Here is a 21,486-nt window from a genome sequence, read left to right as displayed (position 1 = left end):
GTGTCAATCCCTGCATGCCTTCATCCTTCTTTTGTTTTACCAGTTATGGTTATATAGAGAAGAGGCGTCTCTGAACGTTTCACTCCGTGCAAATGTCACAATCTTACTTCTGTCTCGCCAGGTACTGTTAGCTAAGGAAAAGGGCACCCTGCAAGTGTCTATCCGTGCAAATGTCACCATCATTCCTCGGACTCACCAGGTAAGGTTATATAGAGAAAAGGGCACTCTGCAAGTGACAATCCATGCAAATGTCACCATCCTACTTCTTACACACTAGGTACTTTTATATAGAGATAAATGCTCCCTGCAAGTGTCAATCCGTCCAAATGTCATAATCGTAGATCTGACTCACACCTTCATACAACTTTTTGCATCCCTGAGTAGCTGAATAACCGATCTTCCACATGAGGATGGTGTTCCTTGTGAGGCCTGAACTACTCAGACATTTTAGTTCATAAATCATCCGCCATAGACCTACAAAGAAATTTTCTTGTTTTCATGACAACAGCCATTACTCCAAATACCTGTGTTTCTGTTGTTCTTAGGAAGTGCATAGAGTGACAAACTTCAGTTGTTAAAATATTTTCTGTGCTTTTAGGATTATATACACATGGTTTTTTGTGGAATTATGTATCTTTACAGCAGAAAATTTAGTGAAAACTGTTTGCTCCTTGTGAGACCCACTGAGCAGGCATGAATATATTTATGGAGACCATGTTAGAGGTTATATGATTTCGTTATTATTGACTTGGTTTTGTTCAGGGACCGAAATTCAGTGTTCTTAAATTGCTTGACAGTGTTTCAAAGTGTGTTTATTCTTTAATAATATTTGTATTGTATATAAACTAACAGATAAACAATTGTTTGCTGCACTGGAAGAAATTCTTGTAGTAGCTGAAAATAGTGAAGATGGACTGGATGATACAAATGATAGTGATGAAGAGTTCAGGATGGAGGACATAACCCCAAAGGCTTCCTCCAGAACCCCACCAATTGGCCCTGAGCCTTACCAATCAACATTTGGTACCGAACAACAACCACCTACTGAGCCTTATTCCGATCAGCCACAAACATCTGTCAGTGTAGATTCTGTCTCAGATGATGTAAAACAGAGAGGTCCTAAGCGTATTTCTACCTTAGCAAATAAAACAACAAACAAAGTGAAATATAGAAATGTTATATGGAAATGAGGATGTATGCAATGGGCTGACGAAGAGCTCAAATTTTCTGGCAAAACAGTGCTACCAGATGAAATATGTGAGCTGGATCTGTTAGTCATAAATGTTTGGCTTTTGTCTAACTGATGCCTTACTGAAAAAGTGATACAGCCTATTATGACACTTGTTGAATTCTGTACTGATCTTGGTGTAATACTCTCCAAGTTTGGAAAACCCATTACTCCCTCCCGGGGAAGGCCTAGATTTGAAGTTGAAGTGCAGCTACAGCTAAAGGAGAGGAAAGCCTCTATTACCACTTTCTCATTTGCCACTGAAAGGAAAACATCAAATTTATTTTCAAACTGATCCTTGCTGTAAATTTTTTTACTTCTTTTAAAATGCTATTTGTTCGGGGCGTCGATCCATGTGGATCTTTTGCCCCTACTGGCACCATATTGTATGAACCTGCGTGTAATTGGAATGGCGGTAATGTGGAATGTTGTGTGCGAGTAAAAGAAAAATAAGGATGTCACAAATACTCAGTCCCCGGACCAGGGATATTAATCATTTCAATTAAAAGCCCCTGACCCGGTCTGGAATCGAACCCGGGGCGGCCGGGTGACAGGCGGACGTGTTGCCCCCTACACCGCAGGGCCGGACATGTAATAGCCTACTATCTGTGTGATAATTAGACTTATAAAAGGAAATCAAACATATGTGCTAAATTTACCTGATTGTGCAATGCATTATTCATAATCAGCGTGAATGTTCATTTTTCGTATTAGTTTTTTATTTTTCAAACAATGTGTTTTGTACATGCTGTATATATGTGCCCTTTAGTTTCTCGTGCTTTTGTTTTGTAAATTATTTCCTTCCTTCACCGCCTTGACTGAGTTCTTGCACATTTGTTACCTGACCAGCCCGATGAATCGTATCTATGCAAATTCAACACCACATCAAAAAATCCCTTACTAGGAAGTTGAAAATGATGATGATGTCTGTTGTTTATATGGCCTTCATTTAGGACTTGGCCCCTTAATTTCTTAATACGATCGGTCATATCGGCCCCTCATACTGGCACTTTTTGCTAGTAAAGTAGAACCCTGATAATTCACATGTGTAACGGTACTAATCAAAAGTACGTATACTCACGGTGTTCCACACATTGTGGCGCTACTCACAAGTAATGTATGTCGTACAGGTCCCGCAGACCTATGGTGTTTCTCACATTACAGCACCGCTCATAGGCAATGCAAACTCATGGTGTTCACATAATGGAACAATCCTCAGGCAACGAAGATCCATGTTTTTCCTCACATAGTGGTACTAATCAGGTACGCATAGGGTACTAATCACGGGTAACGCAGAACCAAGGCGACTCTCTATAGTGGTACTAATCACAGGCAACGACGAGACTCGTGGTGTTCCTCGCATAATGGTGCTCACCTCTTAACTGGGCATGACGTATATAGTCGTACGCTGAATGATAACGGGTAATGGGTATGACGAATATGTGCGTACGCGTCTTTTACCGCGAATATCTCCTGGTTAAGACGCGTCGTGTATTGTCGTCTTAATTGATGTTTTTCGTGCACGATGGCATCAAATAAGAAATGCCACGATTCTTAAAACTTATTTGTTTATATCTTACAACTGCACGGTTCTAATTGTCCCCAGTAGGCCAAATTGGCAGCATCTAGTTCAAAAGGTGGGTTCGAAAGGCTCGAAGAAGACGAGATTATTCAACACTTAGAAAATGATTGTGACTTATCCAAAGATGAATGGTTTGATACAGATGAAGGTGGGTCTGATGGTGAAAGTGGTTCAAGAGAATGAGATTGAAGAACAAGATAACAAATATGAGGAATCGGATGAAGGCGAAATGCCAGACATGTTTTAACCTTTCCCGCCGCGTGGTGTTTCACGTCAGCATTTCGTATTTTATGGTGCTAGTGGTGTAAATGTGGACTTCGACGATGGATCCAGTTTGTTGGAATATCATATATTTTAACTTATTGCCGAAAAAACCAATGTGTGTGCTAAACAGTTTTTAGAAGCCCATCCAAAATTGAAACCACGGTCACGAGCGAGAGGTTGGGTGGATACAAATCCAACTGAGATAAAAAACTCTGAGACAAATCACTGCAGTTCTAGTGAGGTAAATGACGTAAGTGATCGTGAAGTTAATGTAGAATCATTCAAAATGTCACTAGCATGATGTGTAATTCGAAAATATTCCTTTCTTTTATTTGTTTTAATTTCAATTGCAGTTAATGAAATGCCAGAGGTGATCGTCTAGTTCAGTTTTGTTCAGAACAACAGCTCTCTGTTATTAATACCTTTTTCAAGCTACATCCCCGGCGCTTGTATACATGGACGTCTCCTGCTGATTGTGAAGGTCATATTGTAAGGAAACAACTTGGAAACAGAGGATATTGAATCTCAATGGCCTGCATTAAAGAACATACTCACTGATACTCAAGAGAATAATATAGGATGTTCGAACATTTCAAAGAAATCAACCATGCATGACAGAAGATATTCTACAGCTTATGGACCAAAGACGGAAAGTGAAACATGTAAAGTCCAATACCAAGAACTAAACAGGACAGTGAGGAGGAAGTGTAGGGAAGCAAAAGAACTATGGCTCGTGGAGAGGTGTGAAAAATTGTCAGTTACGTCTTTTTGGCTTAGGAGGGCAGCACAGTTATATCTACTGCTAAGAAATATAAAACCAGAATATGTTCCTGGCTGGAATGCACAGAATGAGGAATTATTTAAGAATTTCCAACAAAACAGAGATGCAGAAGCTGCTAACAATCTTCTGGCTAGCTTGGACGATCGCCGAAGACAAAAGTGGGTTGAAACTGTCGAAAGCTTAGATTTTATTCATTCTAGCAGAAAACCTGGGGCCTTCTTAGAAGGCTAGGAGAAGGTGCACCAGTAGTGAAGGATCAACCAAAGGTGACACCTGATCAAATAGCTTCCTATATGGTAACAACTTCCCGAGCTCCAGCTGATAAGTATGTTAGATGCCAGCTTCGTGCTGTGAAATCATCAGTACCTCGCATTTCTGGCTATTTTCGTCCCTTACAGCCCTTGATGTTCAAGAGGCAATCAAGGAACCAAAATCTGGTAAGGCACCTGGATGGTTGGCACAATTCTACACGGACATTCTTCAGACTGGACAACTTCTGCTATGCTGATGACGACCCTGGCCACACAACACAAGATCTTTGAGAAAACTGAAGACATTTTGACTCAGGACTTATCCACATTGGCAGAATATTTAAGGAAATGGAGACTCAGACCCTGTACAGCCAAAACGGAGGTCTCCCTTCCATTTGAGTAACTTAAAACTAAAAATTACCTTCTCCAGTCGAGTACTTTATCACAATAGGTGGTATCCAAAATATCTCGGACATTATTATTCAAACAACATATTTTGAACTTATCGAAGAAATTGAAAACCCGAAAAAATATTATTCAGAAGCTAACTGGTACCACTTCGGGATCTACTGCATCTACGTTATTCAGCTATAGTACTGGATTTCTCTGCTGCTGCTGACTACTGTGCTCCAGAGTGGATTAAGAGTGCGTATACAAAGTATATTGATCCACAATTGAATACCACTATGCGTCTTATAATTAGCACCATCAGAACAACTCCAGAGACTCACTCTGTTGTCAGGAATAATGCCACCTGACTTACGAAGATCCAGAGCTCTTGTTCGAGAGTACAACAAGATCTGCAAGAATCTCAAAAGACTGAAAACACGACATCCACCCCTTTGTGATGTTGCTCTGAAGACGTCCACCAACTTCAATGCTTTGGAGGAGTGGAAAGGTCGCTGGAATAACATATTCAGAGGGGAAAACATTGCAGATAGATCCCAACTATCACGTGCAACTTGGTCCAGACTGGTTACGGAAGGTGCAGGGAATGAATATTCCCACCTCAGCCATCTTCGAAGTCGATTTCCGTGGTTCCACACTTCTCCTCCATGCAAATGCCGGGATGGCACCTAACTTAGGACACAGACAGGTTTAATGACGAGATAGGAATGGTATACGAGTGGGAAGAAAGCGGCCATAGCATTGATTAAGGCACAAGACCAGCATTTGCATAGTGTTAAAATGGGAAACCATGGCTGCCGACAGTAGGGTTCGAACCCACGACGTTCTCCTACGTGTGAAGAATGTGCCCTGAAAGTTTGACGAATAGAACAGAACCAAGAAAAATACGTTAAAAATCATTCTAGAGAGCAGGATTACAACATAGGATGATACTTTCAGCGCCACTATTGTTACCTAGAATGAATTCTGGAGTCGACTTACCCACCCGCCCCAAGAAGTATATTAACTTTTATAGTCGTCCAGGCGCCATTATGCATTGCTTCTGACCAGGATCACGGGTTGGCCGAGATATCGAAGATTAAGGATTCATTCTCACCAATGAGGAAACAAAGAACTCGTAATCAACCATTGCAGAAGAGGAACCTCTATAGAGGCCTGACAGGAGGGCCGACTTTTGTACTGTCTGGAGAAACAAGGACTCTTGTCCGAGTACCAGTGTGGTTTTCGAGCCGCTCGATCCACCACTGACCACTTGGTACGCCTGGAGAGCTCTATCCAGGATGCGTTTCTCTGCAAACAGCATTTGGTAGCCATTTTCCTTGTCTTGGTAAAGGCCTACGACACCACATGGCGATATGGTAACTTTTCAGTCCCGCATCAATGGAGATTCCGAGGTAACTTGCCGGTATTTAATTCGAATTTTTTGTCCCTCCATTTATTCCGTGTCCGAGAAGGGAGAAATACTCGCAATACCATGTTCAAGAAAATGCAGTCCCACAGGGATCCGTTCTTAGTGTCACTCTGTTCGCGTTTGCCATAAACGGTATTGTTGCTGCTGCTGGTTCAGCAGGAATACAGTCACTGTACGTGAACGATTTTTCTCTGCATTATAGCTCACGCATAAAAAAAATATCAATCTGTTTCACCATGATACTGGATAAATATATTCATATTATTCCCTAAGAAATAAATGTAGGTATCGCCTAATAATACAGTATAACCATTATCCTATCAGGTCTTGCATCTATCGAGAATCACGATCGCATCTGTTCAATTACTGTCTGATGGAATTCTAGAGAATATTATTGATGACAATTATTTACTTGTCAATAGCAGAGACTTGAATTAAGAAAATGCTTCCTCGTAACAAATGATAGCTTCGACAACAAATACCAAACAAGACTCATTTCAACATGTGGAATCCTACTAGAAGAAATCCGGTTTACACTTTAATATTTATTATTTGGAAGTTTTATTTATTTTATTTTATTTTATTTATTTTGATGACTGTATATGGTTATCAGTCTACGGTTTCTGTAACGCATATATAATGAATGGTTAGTATCATGTCACGTAATTACTACCAATAAATCGCAATAATCTCTCTCCATATTCCAAACGTAAACATTATAACTTCGCATTATTCAACATATAACCGAGCTCGATAGCTGCAGTCGCTTAAGTGCGGCCAGTATCCAGTATTCGGGAGATAGTAGGTTCGAACCCCACTATCGGCAGCCCTGAATATGGTTTTCCGTTGTTTCCCATTTTCACTCCAGGAAAACCTGTACCTTAATTAAGGCCACGGAAATACATGTATGAACAAATCAGGTTCATATTTTCTTACATGTGGAAACGAACTGGCGATAACCAAGTCTTATTAACCTACGAAAAACATCTAACTCCACTCCGTATTACAGTTAGATTACATCACATTATGCATAACACTTCTCTTTGGTAATCGTCGAAACATCGGTTTTCAATCTCTCCACATTTGACTTAAAGCATCCCTACATAAGGATATTGGTTTACATAATCGAAGATTACCTACATCCATGGTTTTAAAGCAATTATGATAATTTCTTTGCTAAGACACTGCACATTGAAATCAAATCTCGAAGATATAAATTACGACCTTCACCAAATCACATTACTAACCTCTACGCACCACATCTTAAATTTAAGCATTTAGGGTTACTTTGTATAAATAAAACTGCTTGGAACTTGGCTTCTATATACCGGCGTTACAGGACAGGGCTAGACTCCCATTCAGTCATCTTTGGTTCACTGGCAGGATCCAAGTGTTATCTGAGTCATATATGGGCAGTGGCAACCAGTTACGGGCTTGTAGAATCAGCCGGCACGGTGTCCATCAGTCGTCAGCCCCACTTTCGATTTAGCTATTCATCTGGAGGCCGTTGTTTTTTTTTGGTTTTTTTTTTGCTAGGGGCTTTACGTCGCACCGACACAGATAGGTCTTATGGCGACGATGGGATAGGAAAGGCCTAGGAGTTGGAAGGAAGCGGCCGTGGCCTTAATTAAGGTACAGCCCCAGCTTTTGCCTGGTGTGAAAATGGGAAACCACGGAAAACCATCTTCAGGGCTGCCGATAGTGGGATTCGAACCTACTATCTCCCGGATGCAAGCCCACAGCCGCGCGCCTCTATGCGCACGGGGAGGCCGTTGTTACCATGTGATGAAAACATATTCAATACCATCATTAGTATCACAATTCAGTCTTTCAACAAATTCTCCTGTATCTAAATTATAATCAAAATTCAATGACAGAGAAAAGAGCTCCCTGCATGATACACTCCGTGCAAATCTCATCATCCTAGAACAGACATCCCAGGTACTGTTAGATAGAGAAAAGTGTTCACTGGAATTGTCACACCGTGCAAACATCACCATTATACATCTGAGTCGCCGGGTACTGTTAGATAGAAGAAAGAGCACGCTGGAAATGTCACCATCCCACTTCTGACTCACCACGTAGTGTTAGACAGAGAAAAGGGCTCCGTGCATGTGTCACTCCGTGTACAGGTCATCCTCCGACTCCTGCCACACCAGGTACTGTTAGACAGAGAAAAGGGCTCCGTGCATGTGTCACTCCGTGTACGGGTCATCCTCCGACTCCTGTCACACCAGGTACTGTTAGACAGAGAAAAGGGCTCCGTGCATGTGTCACTCCGTGTACGGGTCATCCTCCGACTCCTGCCACACCAGGTACTGTTAGATAGAGAAACGGGCTCCGTGCATGTGTCACTCCGTGTACAGGTCATCCTCCGACTCCTGCCACACCAGGTACTGTTAGATAGAGAAAAGGGCTCCGTGCATGTGTCACTCCGTGTACAGGTCACCCTCCGACTCCTGCCACACCAGGTACTGTTAGACAGAGAAAAGGGCTCCGTGCATGTGTCACTCCGTGTACAGGTCATCCTCCGACTCCTGCCACACCAGGTACTGTTAGATAGAGAAAAGGGCTCCGTGCATGTGTCACTCCGTGTACAGGTCACCCTCCGACTCCTGCCACACCAGGTACTGTTAGATAGAGAAAAGGGCTCCGTGCATGTGTCACTCCGTGTACAGGTCACCCTCCGACTCCTGCCACACCAGGTACTGTTAGATAGAGAAAAGGGCTCCGTGCATGTGTCACTCCGTGTACAGGTCACCCTCCGACTCCTGCCACACCAGGTACTGTTAGACAGAGAAAAGGGCTCCGTGCATGTGTCACTCCGTGTACGGGTCATCCTCCGACTCCTGCCACACCAGGTACTGTTAGACAGAGAAAAGGGCTCCGTGCATGTGTCACTCCGTGTACAGGTCACCCTCCGACTCCTGCCACACCAGGTACTGTTAGATAGAGAAAAGGGCTCCGTGCATGTGTCACTCCGTGTACAGGTCATCCTCCGACTCCTGCCACAGCAGGTACTGTTAGACAGAGAAAAGGGCTCCGTGCATGTGTCACTCCGTGTACAGGTCACCCTCCGACTCCTGCCACACCAGGTACTGTTAGATAGAGAACAGGGCTCCGTGCATGTGTCACTCCGTGTACAGGTCACCCTCCGACTCCTGCCACACCAGGTACTGTTAGACAGAGAAAAGGGCTCCGTGCATGTGTCACTCCGTGTACAGGTCACCCTCCGACTCCTGCCACACCAGGTACTGTTAGACAGAGAAAAGGGCTAAGTGTATGTGTCACTCCGTGCAAATATCACCATTCAACTTCTGACCCACCAGGTACTGTTAAATAGAGAAAAGTGCTCCCTGCATCAGTCAATCCGTACAAATGTCACCATCCTAGATCTACTCGGGATTGTTAGAGGCGAGGGCTCCCTGCAAAGGTCACAGACACACCAGGTACTTTTAGACAGAGATAAAGGCTTCGTGCTTGTGTCACAAAGTGTAATGGTCACCATCCCAATTCTGACTCACCAGGTACTGTTAGATACAGAAAAGTGCTCCCTTCAGGTGTCATTCCGTGCAAATATCATCATCTTACTTCTGATACACCTGGTACTGTTAGATACAGAAAAGTGCTCCCTTCAGGTGTCATTCCGTGCAAATATCATCTTACTTCTGACTCACCAGGTACTGTTAGATACAGAAAAGTGCTCCCTAAAGGTGTCATTCCGTGCAAATGTCATCATCGTACTTCTGATACGCGTTGTACTGCTAGATATAGAAAAGTCCTCGTTGAAACGTCAGCATCCTACATCTGAGTAGACAGGTAAGGTTTCATGCAAGTATCACTGTTAGGTGGAGAAAAGTGTTCCGTAGGATTGTCTCTCCGTGTAAATATCGCCATTCTACATCTGAGACACCAGGTACTATTCAATAGAGGAAAGGGTTTCGTGCGTGTGTCTCCTCTTGCAAATGTCACCCATTATTTCTGACTCACCAGGTACTGTTAGATAGAGAAATGGGCTCCTTGCGAGTGTCAGTCCGTGCAAAAAGTGCGATCCCAGAACTTACGCACAAGGTGCGTTCGTATGGAGGATTGAATAGGCGTCTCTGCAAGTTTCACTCCGTGCAAATGTCATCCTCTTACTTCTGACTCGACAGGTACTGTTAGATAGAGAAAAGTTCTCCCTGCAAATGTCAATCTGTGCAAAAGTCAGCATCCTACTTTTGACTCACGAGATACTGTTACACTGAGAACAGTCTTCGCTGCAATTGTCACGCCGTTGAAACGTTAACATCCTATTTCTGACTCACCAGGAAAAGTAATATAGATGAAAGGGCTCCCTGCAAGTGGAAATGCCTCGATTCCAGATCTGACTCACAATATACGTTGTATAGATGAAATAATTCCATGCAAGTGTCACATCGTGAAAATGTCACCATCGTGGATCTGAAGCAGTAGGCAGGGCTGTATGGAGGAAATGGCTTCATGAGAGTGTCACCATCCTAGATCGGACCAGCTTTTCTAGATAGAGAAAAATGCTCCCTGCAAGTGTCACTCCGTGTAATGATCTCCATCCAACAATCAGCACACCAGGTACTGATAGATAGAGAATAGGGCTCCTTGTTCCGTGTAATGGTCACCTTCCCACTACTGACACACCAGGTACTGATAGATAGAGAATAGGGCTCCTTGTCCGTGTAATGGTCACCTTCCCACTACTGACACACCAGGTACTGATAGATAGAGAATAGGGCTCCTTGTTCCGTGTAATGGTCACCTACCCACTACTGACACACCAGGTACTGATAGATAGAGAATAGGGCTCCTTGTTCCGTGTAATGGTCACCTTCCCACTACTGACACACCAGGTACTGATAGATAGAGAATAGGGCTCCTTGTTCCGTGTAATGGTCACCTTCCCACTACTGACACACCAGGTACTGATAGATAGAGAATAGGGCTCCTTGTCCGTGTAATGGTCACCTTCCCACCGAAATGCTAGGCTTTTGTCTAAGAGATGCCTTACCCCTTTCAGACCGAGTACGCACAATTGTGCGGGTTCGTATTTTAGTTATCCCTGACCGTATTTGATGTTTTTTCGGCGCTACACCGGACTGCAGTGATTGTGCAGGACACGTGGCGTGTATTTCTATTGATTTTAGTATGCGCTTGACCGCCAGGGCGAAGGAAGAAGAGTTTAAAAAGCATAGTTGATCGGCAAGATGGCAGGAAGCAGTAGTGCCGAAAGTAAGTATTTATTTACTGCGTTTATAATAATCTAGAAGCTTTACTGAATACCGGAATATATTCAATGAAGTGTGTACATTGGTTAGTGAAAGTAAATTTTGAAGCTACACCATCGTACGTGATACAACGAGGTTTTGAATTTTGATACGCACAATTGTGTGGGTCCTGTTTTTTGGATGTTAGTTTTTATTTTGTAAAATAAAATAAAATAAAATAAAATAAAATAAAATAAAATAAAATAAGAGAATTTTAGTCAGTTCTTGACGTACAAACAAAAATTCACACCTCCAGTTTTCTTTCAGGTCTGAAAGGGTTACTGAAAAAGGGATACAACCTATTATGACACTAGCTGAATTCCGTGCTGATCTTGGTGTACTACTCTGCAAGTTTGTAAAACCCATTACACCCTCACAGAGAAGGCCTAGATTTGAAGTTGAAGTGCAGCTACAGCTAACGAAGAAGAAAAGCCCTATTACACCCGCACCACCACAAGATGTTCGGAGTCATTATCTTTCTCATTTGCCAGTATTTACCGAGAATCAACAGCGCATTAAATTCCCTAGTTGTAGTGCTAAAACATATTCTAAGTGCGTAAAAAGTGCAGTATAGTTGTGCCTACACAATAAGAAAAACTGTCTTTACAGTTATCACACTTATTGACATTGAGTAGACACGATATTTCCCATTGAAAGGAAAATATAAAATTTATTTTCAAACTGATCCTTGCTGCAGATTTTGTAAATTCCTGCGTGTAATTGGAATGGCGGTAATGTGGAATAATGTGTGTGAGTAAAAGAAAATTAAGGACATCACAAATACCCAGTCCCCAGACCAGGGATATTAATCATTTAATCGAACCCGGGGCCGCCGGGTGATAGGCGGACGCATTGCCCCCTACACCGCGGGGCCAGACATGTAATAGCGTACTATCTGTGTGATAATTAGACTTATAAGAGGAAATCAAGCATATGTGCTAAATTTACCTGATTGTGCAATGCATTATTCATAATCAGCGTGAATGTTCATTTTTCGTATTAGTTTTTTATTTTTCAAACAATGGCAGGCCGATAAACCAGACAACACTGTGGAGTGTGTGTAAGAAGAGCACACTGGTAACACAAAACCACACTAGCAGGATGCACCAGGCAACACAGGGCAATCTCACCGACCAGAGCACATGTTCGAGGCTAACGACAAGCCACGCTGGGGAGGCTGATATCCCAGAACGTACTGTGGATGCTGACACAATGCAGCACACTAGTGAAGCTGCTTGAACATTCCTTGGTTGGCTTTCGCCTTTAATACGGCTAATCATGAGGCCCATAAGCCGACCCCCTTCTCTATAATGTTTTCGTTTGTCCCTAATTTTCCCTTATGCAACTTGTAGAGCATTGGTGAACTATTGCCTGAGAACATCGATCCTCCTAATATTAGGGCCACCTGGAAGCGTGCCTTGAATAATCTTAAGAGCTATCGTTTGAAGAAAGAGGAGCGTTATAATCAGGGGCGTAGGCCCTCGAACATCGCCGTCGGTGACAGTGTATTTGTGAAAAATTTCACCCCTTCTGGTAAATTAGCTCTTTGGTTTCGAGGGCCTTGTACGGTAGTGGATTTTCTTACTCCCGTAACTCTACTTCTCGGGGACCCCAAGGACGGAAGAATTTTTAGGGTCCACCTCTCGCAGGTAAAGCCTGCCTAAGTTTTCTTTCTGTTTAAAGTGGAACGATTCTTTATTATAGTGTGGGGTTTCTTGGTATTCGTAGGGTAAACTGTGTTTACGTTTATGAGGCATTAAATTAAATTATTGTTTGAATTTGTTATGCTTCCGCTACCTCATCCTTTCCTGTATCACCCTCCCCCTCCCTATTGCGTTTTGGGCATGGTCGTTACCTCCACGTCTGTGCTCGGTCATTCCGTGTGCGGTCGCTCTCCCCTCTCTATGCCCGTCCCTCCCTTTGGTGAAACATACTGTTGGTTCTGCATTTATTTTTCAGTTGCCCGGAGTTTCTGCCTCGCCGTTTGCTCTCTGAGAGGGCCCCTCAGTTGAGCCTCTTGTCGGCTTCAACGTCTCCGGCAGCCGTTCCTTACCATGCTCCCTGGATTGTTCTTCACATGGAGGTTGCTTGGCTCTCAGGCTCCTTCCGTCCTGATGGAATTTCCAACTGTGCTATGGTATTAAGCACAATTACATCGCTCGGCGCTGCTGGGCATTGGACCCTACTCTCCAGAATTGCTGGTAACCTTTCTTCGTAACATCTAGTGAAATGCTATCCTCGGAGGTGTGACGCGGCGCGAATTGTTGTGTTCGTCTCATGTACGACCTCCTTGTTTGGGTCTGGAACTTAGTCCTGAACGACAATCACTTCTACTTAAATCAAAGTTTTCCATGGAACTTTACACCCTGTTTGGAGTTTTGAGGGGGGAGATGTACCGTGAAGAACGTTTTCTTTCCACTCTTCGTCTAATTTCATTTGTGTGTAATCGTGCTTGCAAGCTGTTTTAATTGAGGTTTTATTTGTACATGTTATATTGTATTATGTTTTCTTGGGATTGCCCTTTTCTTCCTTAAATAAAGTGATGTCCTTATTCCCTTATGGCCTCAGGATAAGGGGAAGTTTCTTCCCGTCCTGGGGTATTTTCCATCTTATGTTGGCTGTTGTCCTCTTGGCTCCACGTTCTGGTGAGAAAACTCCCCTCCCCTTTGGGTGTGCGCGCGCCTCTCCCTAATGGGCAGGCGAGCGCTCGCTGGACCTTGTGGTCATTTTGACTTACTTGCTCGCTCGCTGCACACTTGCAGCCGTCCCGCCGCGGCCGCGAACCGAGTACCCACCAGACGTGGAGGTAGGACTTTAGTGAGTTAACCCCCTTGTGTAGCGCGTTAAGAACAGTTTGTGGAAGCGGATCGCAATCTTAAACAATCTATATGTTGAGTAGGATTAAGCCCTAGTTTATGTAAGTTTTTAATAGGCTTCTCGCCCCGGGCATATTTCACTCTAAAACAAAGTATGCATGTCAGATTTATTTTAGGGTCTTGTTTCTTTTAGCCATGTTGTCCTTAAGTATGGGACAGATCGCCTTTAAACATTGTCTTTAAATCTGTATTTGCATAAAGCATTTCCGTCTCAGAAGTTTAAAGGAGTAGTATAAAAGAGTACGAGAAGGTACCAGAAGGTTGGGGTAGATAGACCAAGTATTATGGTGTTTGTGTGTTTACCTTTGAGGTATATGCTTTTGCGCAGTATTTCTAAGTTAAAGATTTTTCTGGCATGACCCAGAACCTTTTGGTACTATTGGGAAGTCTGGGAAACCAGGAGACCCTAAGTCGGGTGTTTGTAAGTAAACGATGTATGGTGTTTTCAGGGCTAGACCCGGTTTAGAACGAATATTATACTAATTAGCAAATTGTGCTGGTCACATGTAATTATAGCGTTTTACAAAGGTGCTTTAAATTGGAACATGTCCCTGGTGTTGTTAAAAATTGTGTACCGAAGTAACGCAAAGCTTTCCATTTATATAATAAACTAGCAAGATACCCGTGCTTCGCTACGGTATTATACTGAAATGTATAATTGAATGTTTATTGTATTAGATATATAATCCGCCGAAATTCGCGATCTGACTCGTTTGCTGCGAGAATCCACCAAAATTCCCAATCTGACTGGTTTTCTATGATTTTACGACACGTTTCCTCCCACTTTTAAATCTTCCTTTCCAGCAATCGATTTCGTACTTCCCGGGCTAGGCTCAGGTATTCCTGCCGGTGAGTTGGATCCGTAAATCTTTGCCATCTCTTCCTATAATATTTTTAATATGGATAAAATCCTTCAGGAGATCTGGCGTGGTGTCATATTGGGTGCCTTGGCGGCACTGAACCCGCGGCCGAACTGCATTCTTAGTCATTACCCGTCCAGGAGCCGTTTCCAGCGCGGTCCGCACATTTGGCGACGGTCCGGAATATTATTATTATTATTATTATTATTATTATTATTATTATTATGTGTTGCTGGAATGGCTGATGACAGGGAAAACCGGAGTATCCGGAGAAAAACCTGTCCCGCCTCCGTGTTGTCCAGCATGAATGCCACATGGAGTGACCGGGATTTGAACCACGGAACCCAGCTGTGAGAGGCCAGCACGCTGCCACCTGAGCAACGGAGGATCCTTATAAGTACATTAATAACAGTAAAATCAATTGGTCTCACCTCCTTCTACACCCCACCGAAGTTAAGTTTATTTACCGCCAACCCGGGGGGGGGGGGGCCCCAATAAAAAATTAAAAGAATGCTTGTTTCTTTATGTTTAAGGGAGATTCCAAACACCAATGTGCACGTCTATTACCTTCAGTTTTGAGATATAAGTATCCCCATAAAAATAATTCACTTTATTTCACTTCATTTCACAATAATCCGGGGGGGGGGGATTTTCCCGCAAAATAATACTTGTTTCTTTAATAGTAAAGGATCTTCTAAATACCAATTATCACGACTCTAACTTCTTCAGTTTTCGATTTATGTGTCCTCATGAAAGGAATTCAACTCCTTTACACTCCCGCCCTCCAAGATGGTTTCCCCACCAAAACGCGTTCTTCTTTGTTTTTAAAGGAGGTCCAAATAAGAATTTTCACGTCTGTAACAACTTTAGTTTTTATTAGATGTATGTATTCTCATACAATTCAGTCAATTAATTTTTCAATTCTTCCACCCCGCTCCCCCCTTTCATTTGATTTTCCGAGAATACGTGTTTCTTTACTTTTAAAGCAGATTGCAAATATCAAATTTCACGTCTGTAACATCTTCATTTTTGAGATATCAGTAGCCTAATTAAAAGAATTCATCACCATTTTCAGTCACTTTTACCCCCCCCCCCCTCCACCAAAGTGGTATTTTCGAAAACTAAAAGTACACATTTCTTTATGTTTAATAGAGATAAAAAATACCATTTTTCACTTCTGTAACATGTTAAGTTTTTTTAGATATACTGTAAATATTCTCATTTTAAAATTTCACCCCTTTTAAGTTCCCCTTAAGTGGAGTTTCCAAAAACAAATCACCTATATTTCCTTACATTTACAGGAAATTTACACCCACTCTTTACGTCTGTAACATTTTACGTTTCCAAGATATTCTGTAGATATAGTCTTACAAAAAATTCACCCCAATTTGTCACTCCTGTTTAACCGCCAACTAAAAAATACGTGTTTCTTAATTTTTAAAGGAGATCCCATATGCAAATTATCAGTTCTGTAATATCTTTAGTTTCTGAGATATGTGTATCCTCAATTAAGGCATTAAACCCATTCTTCACCCTTTTACACCCCTCCTATTAGGATTTACAGTAAACAAAAAAAAAAGTGTTCCTTTATTTTTAGAAGAGATTCTAACTACCAATTTTTATATCTGTAAATTTTAAAGTTTTAAGATGTAGACACACTCATTTTAAAAAATTCACCCCCCCTTTTCACCCCTCAATATTTGGATTTTCCAAAAACGAAAAAATACGTGTTTCTTTACTTTTAAAGTAGATCCAAAATACCAATTTTCAGGTCTGTAATATCTTCAGGTTCTGAAATATAAGTAGCCTCATGAAAAGCATTCAACCCATTATTCACCCTTTTACACCCTTCCTATTGGGATTTTCCGAAAACAAAAGAATACGTGTTTCTTTATTTTTAAAGGAGATTCTAAATACCAATTTTTACATCTATAAACTTTAAAAGTTTTGAGATATAGATACACTCATTTTAAAAAATCACCCCCTTTTCATCCCCACCCCATTAATTGGATTTTCCACAAAAAGAAAAATACTTAATTCTTTATTTTTAAAGGAGATCCCAAACACCAATTTTCAGGTCTATAATATCTTCAGTATATATGTATATACAATATATACATAATAACAAAAACATTGATTCACTTCAGGCGTTAATGTTATATCTGAATGACCAACTTTTCATTCCACTTTAGTGCTGCCGCTGTTGGAGATAGGAAGTTTTCCAAACTACCTGGATAAGCCCGCAGTTGACACTCGCTTACAATGTGAGGAGTAGTCTGGCGAGGAGCTCCGCACTCACATTCTGGAGATGGTACAAAGTTCCACTTGTAGAGAGAATCCCTGCACCTTCTGTAACCAGTCTGGACCAAGTTGCACGTGGTACTTGGGATCCATAGGCAATGTTTTCCCCTCTGAAGATGTTATGCAGGGGCACGTTGGGTGAGTTATTCCAGCGGCCTTTCTACTCCTCCAAAGCATTGAAGTTGGTGGACGTCTTCAGAGCAACTTCACAAAGGGGTGGATGTCGTGATTTCAGTCTTTTGAGATTCTTGCAGATCTTGTTGTACTCTCGAACAAGAGCTCTGGATCTTCGTAAGTCAGGTGGCATTATTCCTGACAACAGAGGGAGCCTGTGAACTGGAGTTGATGTGATGGTACCAGATATAAGACGCATGGTGGTATTCAATTGTGGGTCAATATACTTTGTATACCGACTATTAATCCACTCTGGAGCACAGTAGTCAGCAGCAGAGAAAACCAGTGCTATGCGTACCTGATTAGTACTACTATGTGAAGAAAACCACGGATCTTCGTTGCCTGAGGGTAGTTCCATTATGTGAACACAATGAGTTTGCATTGCCTATGACCGTTCCGTAATGTGAGAAGCACCATAGGTCTGCGGGACCTGTACGACATATGAGTAGTTTCACAATGTGTGGACAACAGTGAGTTTATGTACTTTTGATTAGTACCGTTACACATGTGAATTACCATGGTTCTACTTTACTAGCGATATGTGCCAGTATGAGGGGCCGATATGACAGATCGTATTAAGGAATTTAGGGGCCAAGTCCTAAATGAAGGCCATATAAAGAACAGACATCATCATCCCCAGCTTCGTATTAAGGGATTTGAGATGTGGTGTTGAATTTGCATGGATACGATTCATTGGGCTGGTCGGGTAACAAATGTGCAAGTAGTCAATCAAGGCGGTGAAGGAAGGAAATAATTTACAAAACAAAAAGCACGAGAAACTAAAGGGCACATATATACAGCATGTACAAAACACATTGTTTGAAAAATAAAAAACTAATACGAAAAATGAACATTCACGCTGATTATGAATAATGCATTGCACAATCAGGTAAATTTAGCACATATGCTTGATTTCCTTTTATAAGTCTAATTATCACACAGATAGTAGGCTATTACATGTCCGGCCCTGCGGTGTAGGGGGCAACACGTCCGCCTGTCACCCGGTGGCCCCGGGTTCGATTAAATGATTAATATCCCTGGTCTGGGGACTGGGTATTTGTGACGTCCTTAATTTTCTTTTACTCACACACAACACTCCACATTACCGCCATTCCAATTACACGCAGGTTCATACAATATGGTGCCAGTAGGGGAAAAGATCCACAGGGATTGACGCCCCGAACTAATAGCATTTTAAAAGAATTTAAAAAATCTGCAGCAAGGAACAGTTTGAAAATAAATTTTATATTTTCCTTTCAATGGGAAATATCGTGTCTACTCAATGTCATTTAGTGTGATAACTGTAAAAACAGTTTTTCTTATTGTGTAGGCACAAACATACTGCACTTTTTACGCACTTAGAATATGTTTTAGCACTACAAGTAGGCAATTTAATGCGCTGTTGATTCTCGGTAAATACTGGCAAATGAGAAAGATAATCACTCCGAACATCTTGTGGTGGTGCTGGTGTAGTAGGGCTTTTCCTCTTCGTTAGCTGTAGCTGCACTTCAACTTCAAATCTATGCCTTCCCCGTGAGGGTGTAATGGGTTTTACAAACTTGCAGAGTAGTACACCAAGATCAGCACGGAATTCAGCAAGTGTCATAATAGGTTGTATCCCTTTTTCAGTAAGGCATCTCTTAGACAAAAGCCTAGCATTTCGGTCCCTAAACAAAACCAAGTCAATAATAACGAAATCATATAACCTCTAACATGGTCTCCATAAAAATATTCATGACTGCGCAGTGGGTCTTACAAGGAGCAAACAGTTTTCACTAAATTCCACAAAAAACCATGTGTATATTATCCTAAGGGCACAGAAAATATTTTAACATCTGAAGTTTGTCACTCTATGCACTACCTAAGAACAATAGAAACACAGGTATTTGGAGTAATGGCTGTTGTCATGAAAACAATAAATTTTCTATGTAGGTGATCCCTTTGTTGGTCTATGGTGGATGATTTATGAACTAAAATGTCTGAGTAGTCCAGGCCTCACAAGGAACACCATCCTCATGTGGAAGATCGGTTATTAAGTTACTCAGGGATGCAAAAGTGGTATAAAGCAATACCTCACAACAGGTATATTACCAACTAAACCGTCGATGTATTCAAGTAAAGATCGATGGTTTTGCGTTCATTTTCAGAACACAATGGAAATGTCCAAAAGGGCAACAACAAAGTGTTAACAGTCCTCCAGGGTGGAATTTTTGCCACAGTTGGAGAGCTTCAGTATGTCCTTCAAGGGCATTTATCACAGCTTGGTACCTACGTGGCATGTTCCATATAAGTCGACGGAAGTCACGTTGTGATATCAGGTACCATTCTTCAATGAGAGCCTCTTCGAGGTCTTGGAGAGACTGGGGTGGAAAAGGACACCCACGAAAACTTCTGTCAAGCTTATCCCACACATGCTCGTGGGATTGAGGTCGTGCTGGTCATTCCATCTCTTGCATGTCCAGTTCTTGCCAGACAGCTCTGGTGATGCGCGCTGCATGAGCCCTGGCATTGACGTTCATGAGTACGAATTCAGGGCCAACAGCGTATGCAGTAGCAGTATCTGCCCGAAGCAACCCGCAGCGGTAAGATTACCATGGACGACAACAAGATCCGTACGGCCAACTACAGTGATGCGACCCCACACCATTACAGAACCTTGTCCGAATCGGTCGCCTTCCTGGACAGCATTTGGCATGCACTGCTTACCACGGCGTCTTCATACTCGTTAACGTCCATCACGCTGTCAGGAGAAATCTGGAGTCGTCTGTGAACAACACAGGTCTCCAATGGCGAAGTTGGCAGTTGACGTGGGTACGGAAAAACAAGGGCAACTGCGCGATGTTGGTGCGTTAAACGGGGAATTCGAACAGGACGTCTGGGTCGTAAGGACACGTTTTTTAAACTGTTCCTTACTGTCTGGTCAGACACCGTGACTACAGTGACCCTAATGAGGTCCTATTAAAGTTCTCTGGCAGTTGCTGAACGACGACGCAATGCACACATGGTCAGATATCGGTCATCCTGTAGGGTTGTCATGCGTCCACGACATTGTCCTGTATCTTTGTAGCAATTCCACAAGCGTTCAACAACTGATGGAGAGACGTTGAGATCCACAGAACACGACGAAAAGTCCACCATTCCTGGATCGAAGTGACGGCCCTTGCATTTGAACATCGTTACGATGTCGAATGGGATGTGCTCGTTTACGTACAATGTACTCAAATGACCGGAGTATTTTGTGTACCTCACAACGACACACAGACACAACGCTATTCACTTGGTTCAAACGTCACCATCCTCCTTAGGACTCATCAGATACTGTTAGCGAAAAGGGCTCTTTGCAAGTGAAAATCTCACTGTCATAGATCTGATACACCAGATACTGTTAGATAGTAAAATGTGCTCCCTGCTAGTGTCCATCCATGCTAAAGTTTCCATCCTTCGTCTGAATCACGGGTACAGGTAGACAGAGAAAAGGGCCCCATCCAGGAATCACTGCATGCAAATCTCGCCATACAAGATGTGAGACAGCCGGTACTTTTAGATTGAGAAAAGGGCTCTGTGCATGTGCCACTCCGTGTAATGGTCACCTTCATCCTTCTGATACACCAGGTACTTAGAGATATACGCTCCCTGCAATTGCCACGCTGCAAATGTCACATACTTACTTTTGACTCACCAGGTACAGTGATATAGACAAAAGGGGTTCCTGAAAGTGACACTCTGAGAAATGTCACCATCCTAGATCTGACACACCCGGTTCGGTAATATAGAGGAAAGTGCCTCCTGCAAGTGTCAATCCGACTAAATGTCACCATGCTATATGTTACTCATCAGGTACTGTGAGACAGAGAAAAGGGCTCCATGCAAAACTCAATCCGTGCAAATGTCACGATCCCGGATCTGAAGCTCTCGTACGGTTGTATATTGTCACCATGCTAACACGGTAGATAGACAAAAGGGTTCCTTGCATGTGTCACCATTCAACTTCTGACTCAGCCGGTACTAGTATATAGAGAAATATGCTCCCTGCAAGTATAAAACCATGCAAATATCACATTCTACTTCTGA

The sequence above is a fragment of the Anabrus simplex genome, chromosome 4 (assembly GCF_040414725.1).
Source record: "Anabrus simplex isolate iqAnaSimp1 chromosome 4, ASM4041472v1, whole genome shotgun sequence".
NCBI lineage: Eukaryota > Metazoa > Arthropoda > Insecta > Orthoptera > Tettigoniidae > Anabrus > Anabrus simplex.
This window is presented reverse-complemented; position numbering follows the sequence as displayed.